Below are 12,556 nucleotides of genomic sequence, written 5' to 3'. Positions count from 1 at the left end.
CTTAAATACATCACACAATGCAAGGGAAAATAATTTCAACTAATAAAGCTGTGATTTTTATACAATTTCTAAAAGTCAACAAAAGTCAACCCCGAGCCCGCCCGGTCAAAACCCGGGTCCAATGGTAGGTCTTGACTACCCATAGCCTCATGAGTCCAAATACGTATTTTGTTTCCAAATCCGAGTCCTATGCGACTCTCAAATCCCAAATTTTTATTTTTCAAAGTTTTGACAAAATCCACAAATTTTCATGAATTTGATGTTAAATCTTATGTAAAATCATGAAATGTAGTTGAGAATTAATTAGAGGCACTTACCCAATGATTTGGTATGAGAATTCCTTCACAAAATCGCCTCCTATCGAAGCTAGGGTTCAAAATATAACAAAATGAAGCTAAGTCTCGGAATTCTCAGAATTTAGCAGGCTGCAGATGTTGCATTTGCGACATGGGGTTTGCAAATGCGACCTCCGCAAATGCGAACCAGAAGTTTTCCTGTCAAGGTCGCGTTTGCGATCCCAAAACTTCGCAAATGCGAAGATCAATATCTCGGAAAAGCGACAGGGTCCATCGCAAAAGCGAACAACCCCACATCGCAAATGCGAATCTCCCCCCAGCAGCCCAAATTTCGCAAATGTGATGGCTGCTTCGCAATTGCGATTATCGCATTTGCGACAAAAACATCGCAAATGCGATGACACCAGTACCAGCACTCAAAAATCATGAAAAGTCATTCTAAAACCAATCTTAAACTCACCCGAGCCCCCGAGGCTCCAAACCAACCATGCACCCAGGTCCAGAAACACAACACGAACTCGCTCGAGCGATCAAAACATCAAAATAACCTCTAGAATCACGAATCGGACGCCTAAACGCATGAAGATCAAGGTAAACTTCAAGAACTTCTAGAATCACAACCGAGCGTCTGAACCATATCAAATCAACTCCAAATTGAGCCAAATTTTGTAGACAAGTTTTATATGACGAAATGAACCTACTCGAGGCTTCAAATCACGCATAACAACCTCAAAACGACGAGTCGCACCTCAAGTAAAAATCAATGAACTTTGAAACTTCAACTTCTACAACTGATGTCGAAACCTATCAAAACACATCCAATTGACCTCGAATTTTGCACACACGTCACATTTGACATTACGGACCTACTCCAACTTCCGGAATCGGAATCCGACCCCGATATCGAAAAGTCCACTCCCGATCAAACTTCCCAAAAATCCAACTTTCGTCATTTCAAGACTAATTCGACTACGGACCTCTAAATTACAATCTGGATGCGCTCCTAAGTCCAAAATCACCCAACGGAACTAGCGGAACCAACGAAACTCCATTCCGAGATCCAATGCTAAAGGTCAAACTTGGTCAACTCTTCCAATTTAAAGCTTAAATCTTGAAGTTCATTCTTCCAAATCGATTTCGGATAACTTGAAAACCAACACCGACGATTTACACAAATCTTAATACATCATGTGGAGATACTCGATCCCTCAAACTATCGAGCAAAGTGCAGATGCTCAAAACGACCAGTCGGGTCGTTACATTTGTATGGGTCAAAAATTACCTCTGATATGATAAAACCATATTAATATTAAGGAGGCACTCGCAGATTGTCACGTGTCGTCAGTACGGCTTTAATAAAGACCTATCCAAGGTCGAAATGGTCCCTAAAGTGATGAATGGTACGGTCGAATGGTTAGCAAAGATCAGGGTCGAGAAGTCATCGTAGATCAAGGTCGAGGTCGAGCATCTTAGACAGAGTTAACAGCTAGTTTTAGAATATGACACAAAAGAGAATATTCTAGTGGATATTCTCTGTACTTGTGCTATTAGAGTTTTTAGGAATATGTTCCCTATAAATAGAAAGAGACATAATGACAGGGGACATAAGATTTGTAAAAAAATACATTGACTTTATAGAGAGAATCTGACTTTATTGCAAGCACACGAGAAACACCTTTTTACTAAGATTCTTACATAACCTTTTCCACTAGATCCAAGAACTACTTGAACATTCGAAGGCTTATCAATCATTCATAATTGTCAGAAGAAATATCCACAAATCTCACCTATTTTTCGGGTGACTTGCATGTTCTTATTTACATAAATGTCATCCATTGCTATTTCTTATTATTTAATACTATCTTTCTCCAGTTGGGTCATTGAATATTGTTAGCATTGTCCATATTTATTGCCCTTCGGTAAAGCATACATATTATCTATTACAAAATCGGCTATTTTGTCTTTTAGATATTAATATTAGCTAAGATTGACTCTACTTTATTTAAATCTAATTGGTTGAACCCGAATCTAAAATTTGGGTCAAGCAAGTTCCTTCGGTCATCGAGTATGCTATCGACTTTTCACATGTATTATGATAATATCGCTCATCTTTTGACTCTTATGGAACACCTTATCATACACAACGAGCCACTAGAGTCATTATAAAAGCTCTAGCACGAAAATAAGTTAAATTAACTATAAATGGTTAAATTAAAATTATCTAAGGTTTCACTTAATGGGCATTTCAATCTAAGCTAGCGTTTGGACATAGATTTGATTGAAAAAAATAAATTTTTGAAGTTATGTTGAAAAATAATTTTTGAAAGTTGAAGTTGTGTATGGACATACATTTTATTTGAAAAAAAACTTGAAAGTTTGTGAGTGGAAGAAAAAATTTCACCCAAAAACTGCCCTGAACTAGTTTTTGGGAACTTGAAATTTTTTGATTTTTTTCCCCAAAACATATATTTCATAAATAAACAATGTTTTCAAAAAAACATTCTGAAAAAATGAAGCCAAAATATATGTCCAAACACGATCTAAATAGTTCAAACCTCAGTCATTAATTGCATAATTTTAAAATAACCATTTAATGAGGATGAATAGATGTGGACCATTCAGATCTTGAATGTTATCTTAAAATTATTACTCTCTCTGTCCCACTTTATGTGGCGGGGCTCGGATTTCAAGAGTCAAACTTCTTAATTTTAATTGTGAATTCAAACATAGAATCTTTAAATTTTTTGAAATAAAATTTATTCCCACCGTTCACTTTTACTTGTCCACTATTGACTTTGCACTTCCCTTAAGAAATAATAAATGAAGTGCATAACTTACCATGATATTCATATTAATTGATACATATTTTTAATGGATTTGAGAAATGATTTAAAATGAGTAATTAATATTCTGGGTATAACAGGAAAAAAAAATTGTGTTCTCTTGATATGTTAAAAGTAAAAAATAAAAGTGAAAATCTATTTTTAGAATACTGGACAAGTAAAAGTGAACGGGGGAGTATATATTTAGAAACTACATAAAAAGTTCAGTCACAATTATTAACAATTCAAAATATCTAAAAGGTATAATAAAAAAATAACGTTAAAAAAACTCATTTCATTCTCGAAATCTAAACTCCGTCACATAAATTGGGAGGGAGGTGTAAGAAACTATTCAAAAATATGAGGAATATAATTATCTGATTAAAAATATAAGGAATGTATCTATACTTAACATAGTAGTATTATAAAGATGTTTGGCGTAATTCATCAAATAGTACATGGCTAAAAGGCCTCCTGGCCACTTGAACTTGCACCCGATTGTCATGACGGTAAATAAATTTTCAAAATTCTCAAATGAATACTTCAACTCGAGAATAAGTTGTTTAATAAACACATCTGACAGTTGAATCATAGCGCGCACATTACAATTTTACAAACATGGCAACTCAGTCAGCAATAAATAAATTAAAACCTGCCACGTGTAAGGCGCGAAAACTCACTAAGTACCGAATATTTCCCATTCATTTTTTACTGAAAGACCCTAAAACACTCATTTCATTTTCAGTCGTCTCTCTCAAAGAACTCTACATTTTCAATCGTCTGCTCAAATGGAGTGAACGGTTGTCATAGGATTTTCCGCCCATTAGATCATCTGCTCATTATGTTTATTTTTCTTTCAAAATCGGTCCCGAAACAAGAATCTGAGTGTTTCGTGTAGCGTCTATTTCTCCTTCACCGGAAACATAGAAATCATTCAGGGTCCGATTGTAGTCTTTTGTGAAATTTCTGGTTGTTTTCTTTTTGGACATAATAGATAATGTTTTGTATGCATGCAATGGTTCTTTCGTTATTTAGGGTTTAAAATTAGGGCTTTTTGGAATAACACACTAAATTCTTATTTTTTTTCTCTAAATTTTGTTGGTTCCTAACTGATTTGGCATGTAGTGATCAAGTTATGGTTCTTTTCCCGCATTTGCTTGTTGTTTTTCAAAGACAGTTCAAATAATATTGTCTTTTTCTTTTGAATATTTTACTAATTTGGACTTATCTTATCTTATTTTCATAGGGGTAGTGACGAGCTCGAAACACACACCTAAATTATGCTCGCTAATCAAAGATAGTATAGTAAAATATCGTATCCATAGGGATTAGATTTAAACAGTATTTTCGTAGTTTCTAGATTGGTTGCTATCCAAGATGATCAACATTTGAGATTTATAAGATGTCTAACTAAAATTAACAAAGAATCTAAAGTTATTGACTAATAACAATCGAAACAAGGAATAAGCAAAGAAGGTTATCAATGGGAGAAGATAGTGTTTTGATAGGATAGGTGCAAGATAATTTTTTGGGATCTAACTCTAGGTAATTCGCTTTTAATATTAAAGTGGGTCTCTCGAATTTACTCAATTATTAGTTCAAACAGCAAAAGCTCCTCTCTCGATTAAGTCTTAACCTCACAAGATGAATCAATTTAAGCACGTAAAGATATGCAAGAATGCATAGTGGATTGGTCTTTAGAAGAACTTCTCTCAATTATCCTCCTAACTAGGTTTAATTAATGATTCAGCTAGCCTCTTTCGATTACTAAGAAGAATTAATGAACTCGACCAACAATATAATGCAAAGAATTCACAAGTTATGCCTCTCTCGATTACATGAACAAGTAAATATAGATGCAACAATTAAATCATCCAAAAATGCGTCAATACATAAAACTAGAGTTATAATCCACAAACAATCATCAATACACCAAATCCATCAAACCCTAAAGGTAACTACTCCATAGATATGGAGCAATTCATCACAAATAAAGTTAAAGTATAGAAAAATACAAATTCAATCTAAACTCGGGTCTTGAGTGAGAAATGAATGATGAAATCCTTGTGCTCGTGTTCTTCCAATTCCTCCTTAGCTTCCTTAGGTCGAATATGTGACAAAAGTCTAGAAAATAATATTTTTCTATGTATTTATACCAAGTAGGGTCGGGCCTAGATGAAATCACCTTTTTCTAGCCGAAATAGGATATTTACTCTGTAAAAAATACGCAGGCGCGCCGAATGGGGCGACACGCCATGCGTGGCATTAGTAGGGAAATCCAGAGAGCTAATTTTTTCACTTTGCGGGAATTTTGCACTGCGCCCCGGTACGCATGGCGCGGGGCGGTAGTGTAATTTTTTCAGAGTAATTTTGTTTTCTCATTTTTTGACATCCAGACTTGGTCCTCAACCCCCGAACATGATCCCGACTTAATTTCTTGGGCTTTTACTCAGATTTCAAAGCTCCGACTTATTCTATTTAGCTCCAAATTATCTTCATAGCTCGGAATTACTTCTTGCAAGGCATAAAACACACAATAAGTGCAAAATATAACCAATTAAAGCTCAAACACAAATAAAGTGTTGTGAGTTAGAGTGCAATAAGCGACAAAAATACGTAATTATAGCCTACCATCAACACCCCACACTTAAACCATTGCTCGTCCTCGAGCAATCAAACTACACTTCACATAGACACGATATTTTTAAACAACTCTCATAACTCATCACACCAAGAATAATTAAAACAGATTAAGCACTCTAATATAATATCCTTGCCTCAAGATTTGACTCAAAAGCACCACACTTTTCACAACCCGCTCACTTACTCTAACACAGAGGTCAACGACATTACCTTTCCTTCATGAATCAAGTGCCCTCACACAATAATAGAGAGTAGTTTCACACACAATAAAATTTAAGAACAATTACGAACTCAAGATATAAATAATTCACTCACTCTCAGAATCATATGCCATAAAAGACGTACCATAGGCTTGCCCGTAAGGATCAAGTAGAGGATCAAGTAGGACTTTAATTAGTTGTAATGTAGGTTGCAGGATGGGTAGGATACATTTGGATATAAGAGTGACTACACTTCCCTAAATACTTTAATACATACAATTAACCATTCAAAACCCCACACTTATGTCAAACCATAACTCCACATTTACATCAATATACATTAACTCCCTACTTCTTTAAGAACAATTACATCAAGAGTCACCACTATCAAAGAATATTTTGCACAACAATACAACTATTTTTTTTCTTTTCAATTCAAGTAGCTCTTACATTTTCAAAACAGTACACTTTCTTCCTTATTTCAATAGTTCCATTCAAAAGCCAAACCAATCACCCTACACTTTACCTTTTACAAAGTTCATAACAAATTTACGTGCTCACGAGAGGTAAAAGTTCAAATTCAAACAAATGAGTAAGGTTTGTACTGTGGTTGCTAAAGAAACATGATTACATTCTCAAAAGGGTTAACTACGATACATAACAATTAGGTGGGTAAAAGCTTATAATTGGCTTAACAAAAAAGGCCTAAATCACTTCCAAGACTGAATAAAACTACTATTACGCTTTGCAAACATACGGGGCAAGTTTTAGACATCAAATGCACTGAACAGAATAACACAAAACCTCACACACACATGGCACATAACTTATTCAGGATCGGATTTATCCCGACTCTCTAATCAAAGAAATTAAGCAAGGTCAAGATCAAACAAATTAAGGTACTTATATACGAGTCAAGAGCTGAGCTTAAGCGTCACAACTAAAGTACTCATTATTCTCAAGGTATAATAAGGTCAAGAGATATTGCTTTCAATTCAAACCATAGCACAAGGTTTCCTACTACTTCACAAAATAAAAACTAACTATACCCGGTTCAAACAAAACTCTTAGAAAAGAACCGCGACACAAAAAAAAAAATCAAGGGGGAATTATTACACTACCTAACAAAAGAAATCTTTTTGTCTTTTTCTTTCTACTTTAATCCCTTAAGAAACATGTCTATGATATCCATCGTCGGCAAAACTCGAAAATTTTAAATTTTTTATGGTTTTTCAATTATTTTCTATCTCTAACTACTACAACTAACAAAAACTAACACTAATATACATACATACAACATATCCTCCACCCCACACTTTAAGTTGTGGCATGACCTCATGACACACAATTAAAAAATATAAGGTAAAGGAAATTTCCCTGAATATCTAGTCGGGGCCTGAGTCAAAGTCGGGCTCCATTCTCCGCGCCTGAACTAATGCGCACATCCCTGCAGACAACGGCGTCAAAATTTGACAAGCGCAAAATACAACACAAAATTATTGCTCGCTAGTCAAAGATAGCATCGTTTAATTATCGTCTCCACAAGGATTGGATTTAATCAATGTTCGAATAATCTTCAGTTGATTACGATCCAGGAGAATTAACACTTGATTTGATTACTATTACTACGATTAACTACTAAAAATTAAGCAATTAACAATTGATCACAAAAGACAGCGGATGAGCAATAAAGGAATATCAAAGAGAGGAATAATGGTATTTGACTAGGTAGGTGCAAGATAATTGACTCGGGATCCAATTCTTGAGTGAATTCACTCTATAATACTATTGATTCTCACGAATTCAACAAATCATCAGATTACACTTGAAGTGAAGGTTCCTCTTCCGATTAAATATTAATTTCTGTAATTAATCCAATTGAAGCACGGTAGACAATTGCAACAATAAAAAATGATGGTCATGATCTAAAGGGTAACTTCTAACGAATATTTTTCTATTTTCTAGTTCGATTAACAATTCAAGAGGCTCTTTCAATTACTTATTTGAATAACGAATTTAAACTAGAGCATAAAATGTAAAGCAATTCAATATCAAGCTCATCTTTCGATTAAGCAAAATAAGAAATGACTCCACATTATGAATTAAACTCCAACAATTAATTTTGACAGTTATCAAGAATCGAATCCCTAATCAAGTTATCAAAACACCGTATCTATCAACACCCTATTGGAATTTACTCCATATCTATGGAATAAGTCATCTCAATAAGGTTCAAAAAAAAAAAAAATTAATACTAATGATTCGATACAAACTCGCGTATCACACCGATTGTAGGTTGAAATCCTGAAGAATTCTTGTGTCTTCTTGCCTTGGTTGCTTCTCCAATCTTTTTAGGTCAAAAGTCCCTTCAAAAATATCTTTTTGGTGTATTTATACCCTGTAGGAGTGGGCCCAGGCAAAATTACCTTTTCCAAGCCGAAATAGTACAAATACATTGAGAAAATTACACATGCGCGCCGTGCATTGTGCCGCCCCATGCGGGGCGCTAGTGAAAAAGTTAAGAGAGCAACTTCTGACGAGAAGCAGTACAAAAGCACTGTCGCGGTGCCCTGGGTGTCGCGGTAATGGAATTTTGCTATTGTGTCACGTTTTGCTTCATGATGAACGATTTAACTTTGCCCCTTATGAGGCATAGCCTAGCACATGACATGTTAGTGTCCAACATCAGAAGGGTCTTGTTTTGCATTTATCTCAAATTTCTTGGCACAAGGCGGCACATGACGAATTGCACGACGTGGAACTTGACAATTATTAGAATGTTGAACTTCTTTCATTTTGCTGAAAATTTGCATAGCACGACGTGGCATCCTTGGTTTATTTCCTTACATTTTTTTCTTTTCTTTTTTTTCTAGGCATACTCGGTCCTTGACTCCCGAACTCGATCCCAACGCCTTAACTCTCGAACTTATACTCAGACTTCAAAGTTTGCTTTTATTCCTTTTAGCTCTATAAATTCTTTTTAGTTCGAAATCTCGACCTACACAACAAAAAACACGTAATGATTATAAATTGACTATATTTTAGCTCAAACACAATTAAAGTATATTAAATAAAAGGTGCAAAGTAACCAAAAATTTCGTATTTCTAGACTACCATCACGTAGTGAGGCAGGATGGTTGTTCTTGTGAAATTACAATTTCACCATCATGAACAACTGGTAGCTGGCCCATTAATGAGGTATGAAAATGGTATAACATGGTCTACTATTGTAACTATTGACACTGATGAATTGCATGTTATTCAACTCAAAAAATGGGCAAATGATATGGGGTACTTAGGTGTGGAGAAATTTGCATGTTAAGTCAATAAAAAAAGAGCATTTCGATTTATTAAGTATGATGCTGATATGTTAGAATTCTGCAAAGACCTTCATGATGGGGATTTTATTGATGTTTATTTATATCAAATTGTTAATATACCATGTGTTGATATTGAATTGGATGAAATATTAAGTAGTGGTGTAGACCCCAGTGATATTCCATATGACCAAACAACTGGCTTTAGTGAAGTGCCACAAAGGCAAAGTAGAGCTAATGCTAGGGCAAAAAACTCACCTACCAATGATATAAATAGTGGTTGTTTTATTGAGAGAAAGGGTAAAGGGAGTATTGCTGATATAGAAGAGTCTACTGAGGATGAAGGGGAGTTCTACAACTTTCATCTAGCCATAGTTTCAGATTGTGATGAATTTGAGAGTAATTCCAAGAGTGAGGATGGTGAATATGAGGGTGTTTCTGCTGATGAGGATACAAATAAGTCATTTTATGATGCTGATGACGATGTTATTGGAGAGACAAGTGATATAAAAGCTGACCTAGTTGCTGCTAGATATACCAAAGTAAATCAGAAGAACTGGAAAGAGAGATCTAGTGATGTTAATGTAGATGAGCTACCTAGTGGCTCAGTAGGCATTGACCCTGAATTTGAAGATTTTTACAAGGACAAGACTACTAAATATGCTGGCAAATTGGAAGGGGATGAGCAGTACCTAGACAGTTCAGATCCAGGGAGTGAGGATAGTACTGATGATGATATAGATGCAGATGATGAGGTGCAGAACCTTCCTCCAAGAATATACAGTAGAAAGGTCTACTTTGACCCTAACTGTAAGAAAATTATTTTCCAACTAGGAATGGTCTTTAAAAATGTTAGACAATTTAGATCTGCTTTACAAGACTATGTTGTACAGAGGATAATTCAGTTAAAGTTGAGGCCAAATGAGAGGAATAGGGCCAGGGCAATATGTTTGAACTCTAGTATATGTAGATGGCATATTTTAGGCAGATTACATGGCCACATACAGAACTTCATTGTTAACACATACTACCCTATTCATTCATGCTTCCAGTCACAAAGAACAAGCTTGCTAACACAACTTGGATAGTTAAGCATTACAAAGATAAGATCATTAATCAGCATGACATAAAGCTTAAGAAGTTGCAAGAGTTGATAAGAATTAAGTATGGTGTGTATGTAGGAAAAATAATATATGCGAGGGCTAGACAGAAGGTAATAGGTAAGTATTTAGGTGATTGCAAAATAGAGTTTGCTAGGATTAATGATTATGCTGACATGATAAGAACTACTAACCCTGGTAGCACTGTTGTGGTGAGGACTTCAAAAGAAATAGAACCTGGTAAAGAGGTATTTGTGAGGATATACATTTGTCTACATACTTTAAAGACAGGTTGGTTAGAAGGGTGTAGAAATATAATTGGCTTTAATGGTGCATTTTCTGAAGGGAATATGTAAAGGTGAGCTATTGTCATGCATTGCTAAGGATGGTAATAAACAAATGTACCTTGTTGCTTGGGCAGTGGTTGAGAAAGAGACCATGAACAATTGGTCATGATTTTTTAGGTGTCTAATAGAGGACTTGAAACTGACAGAATCTGAAGGTGAAAGACTAATAATTATGTCTGATATGCAGAAGGTATGTGTATTGTTTTAATATTATTTTTTACTTTAATACTTAAGCTTGCATTATATGAATTCTAATAGTGTATTTTTGTTGTTCAAGGGACTTGTTCAAGTTGTATCTGAATTGATGTCAAATGCTGAGCATAGAATGTGTGCAAGGCATATATGAAGCAACTGGAAGAAAATACGGAGTGGTGAGAAAAGAAGTAAGAAAATATGGGGTTGTGCAAGAGCTTCAATTGAAGCATTTCTGAAGGTTAAACTAGATGAGTTGGCAGAATTGTGTGGCAATAAGATAATAGAAGACTTACTTAGATATCCCAAACAGTCATGGTGCATGGCCTTTTTTAAAGACTGTAGTAAGTATGATGTTGTGAAGAACAACATGTGTGAGACCTTCAACAGTTGGATACTTACTTCTAGGCACAAGTCAATCATAACCATTTGGAAGAGATCAGAGTTAAGGTAATGAAGAGGATGACTAATATGAGAGAATTTGCTACAAAGTGAAATTATGATATATCTCCTATGGCAATGGGGTACATTGAATATCAATCTATAAGAGCCACCAAGCATCAATATAAATGAAATGGGGATACTGGATTTGAGATCCAAGATAGAATTTACAAACACATAATTAATTTTGTAAAGAAAGAGTGCACATGTAGAATGTGGCAATTGAAAGGCATACCCTGCTCCCATATAGTTTGTGCAATTTTTTTAAAAAGGTATGACACTGCTGACTATATTGAGCATTGGTATAAGAAGGAAACATACCTCAAGGCATTCAATTGTTACATTCAACCTATGACCAACACGGAGATGTGGCCTCTAACTCAAAACTCCAAAGTTGAGCCTCCTCTAATTACTAAGATGCCTGGTAGACCTAAGAAACATAGAAATTTGGTAAAAAGTATGACAGTGCTAACAAAAAAGGCTGTGCAATCCTGGTAAGAAACAAATACTCCTTATGCTTTAAGTGTTTTTAGTCTTTTGCTGAATGTTTTATATCATGGGTGTTTTAGAAAGGGCAAAGTTCAACTGCTGGTGCTAGTAGTAGTACTGCAAATGCCAAGGCTATTACAGCTGTATCAAGAGGTCATTTCGGTACTACTGCTAGTGGTGGATCTGCAGCACAACAATCTGGTACTACTGCAACAGCTAGATCTGCAACTCAAAGAAATTCTGGAACTGCTGCTGATGGTGGATCAGGAACACAACAATCTGGAACTACAGAAGAAAGATCAAGGACTCCTCAACAAATTCTTTAACTTTAGGTGGAAGGCCTAGGACTGCTGGATTTGGAATACTGTTTGGTGAATCAGGGATAGTCATAGAGAGGGTAAGTATGTGAAATTCTGTCCAATTATTGTGTCTAATTACTATACTAAGTTCTGAAATTATATTTCTATTTGAATGTAGTTTGGGTTAAAGGACAAAGTCACCCATTATCCTAGGCAAATAATTAATACTAGCGAGACCAATATTAATCTTGGATATAGATCACCTGGACTAAGGTGAAAAGGAACAAATGCAGTAACACAACGACAACTTCAACAACAAGCTAGAAGGAGACAAACTCAGGCAACCCTAAGCCAATCTGAAACTCCTTCTTCAACTCAACCAAACCTGAGTCAATCTCACTCCAACTTCA

This window comes from Nicotiana tomentosiformis, chromosome 4, assembly GCF_000390325.3.
Source record: "Nicotiana tomentosiformis chromosome 4, ASM39032v3, whole genome shotgun sequence".
NCBI classification, from domain to species: Eukaryota; Viridiplantae; Streptophyta; class Magnoliopsida; order Solanales; family Solanaceae; genus Nicotiana; species Nicotiana tomentosiformis.
The sequence above is the reverse complement of the archived record's forward strand: the minus strand, read 5'-3'. Positions refer to the sequence as shown.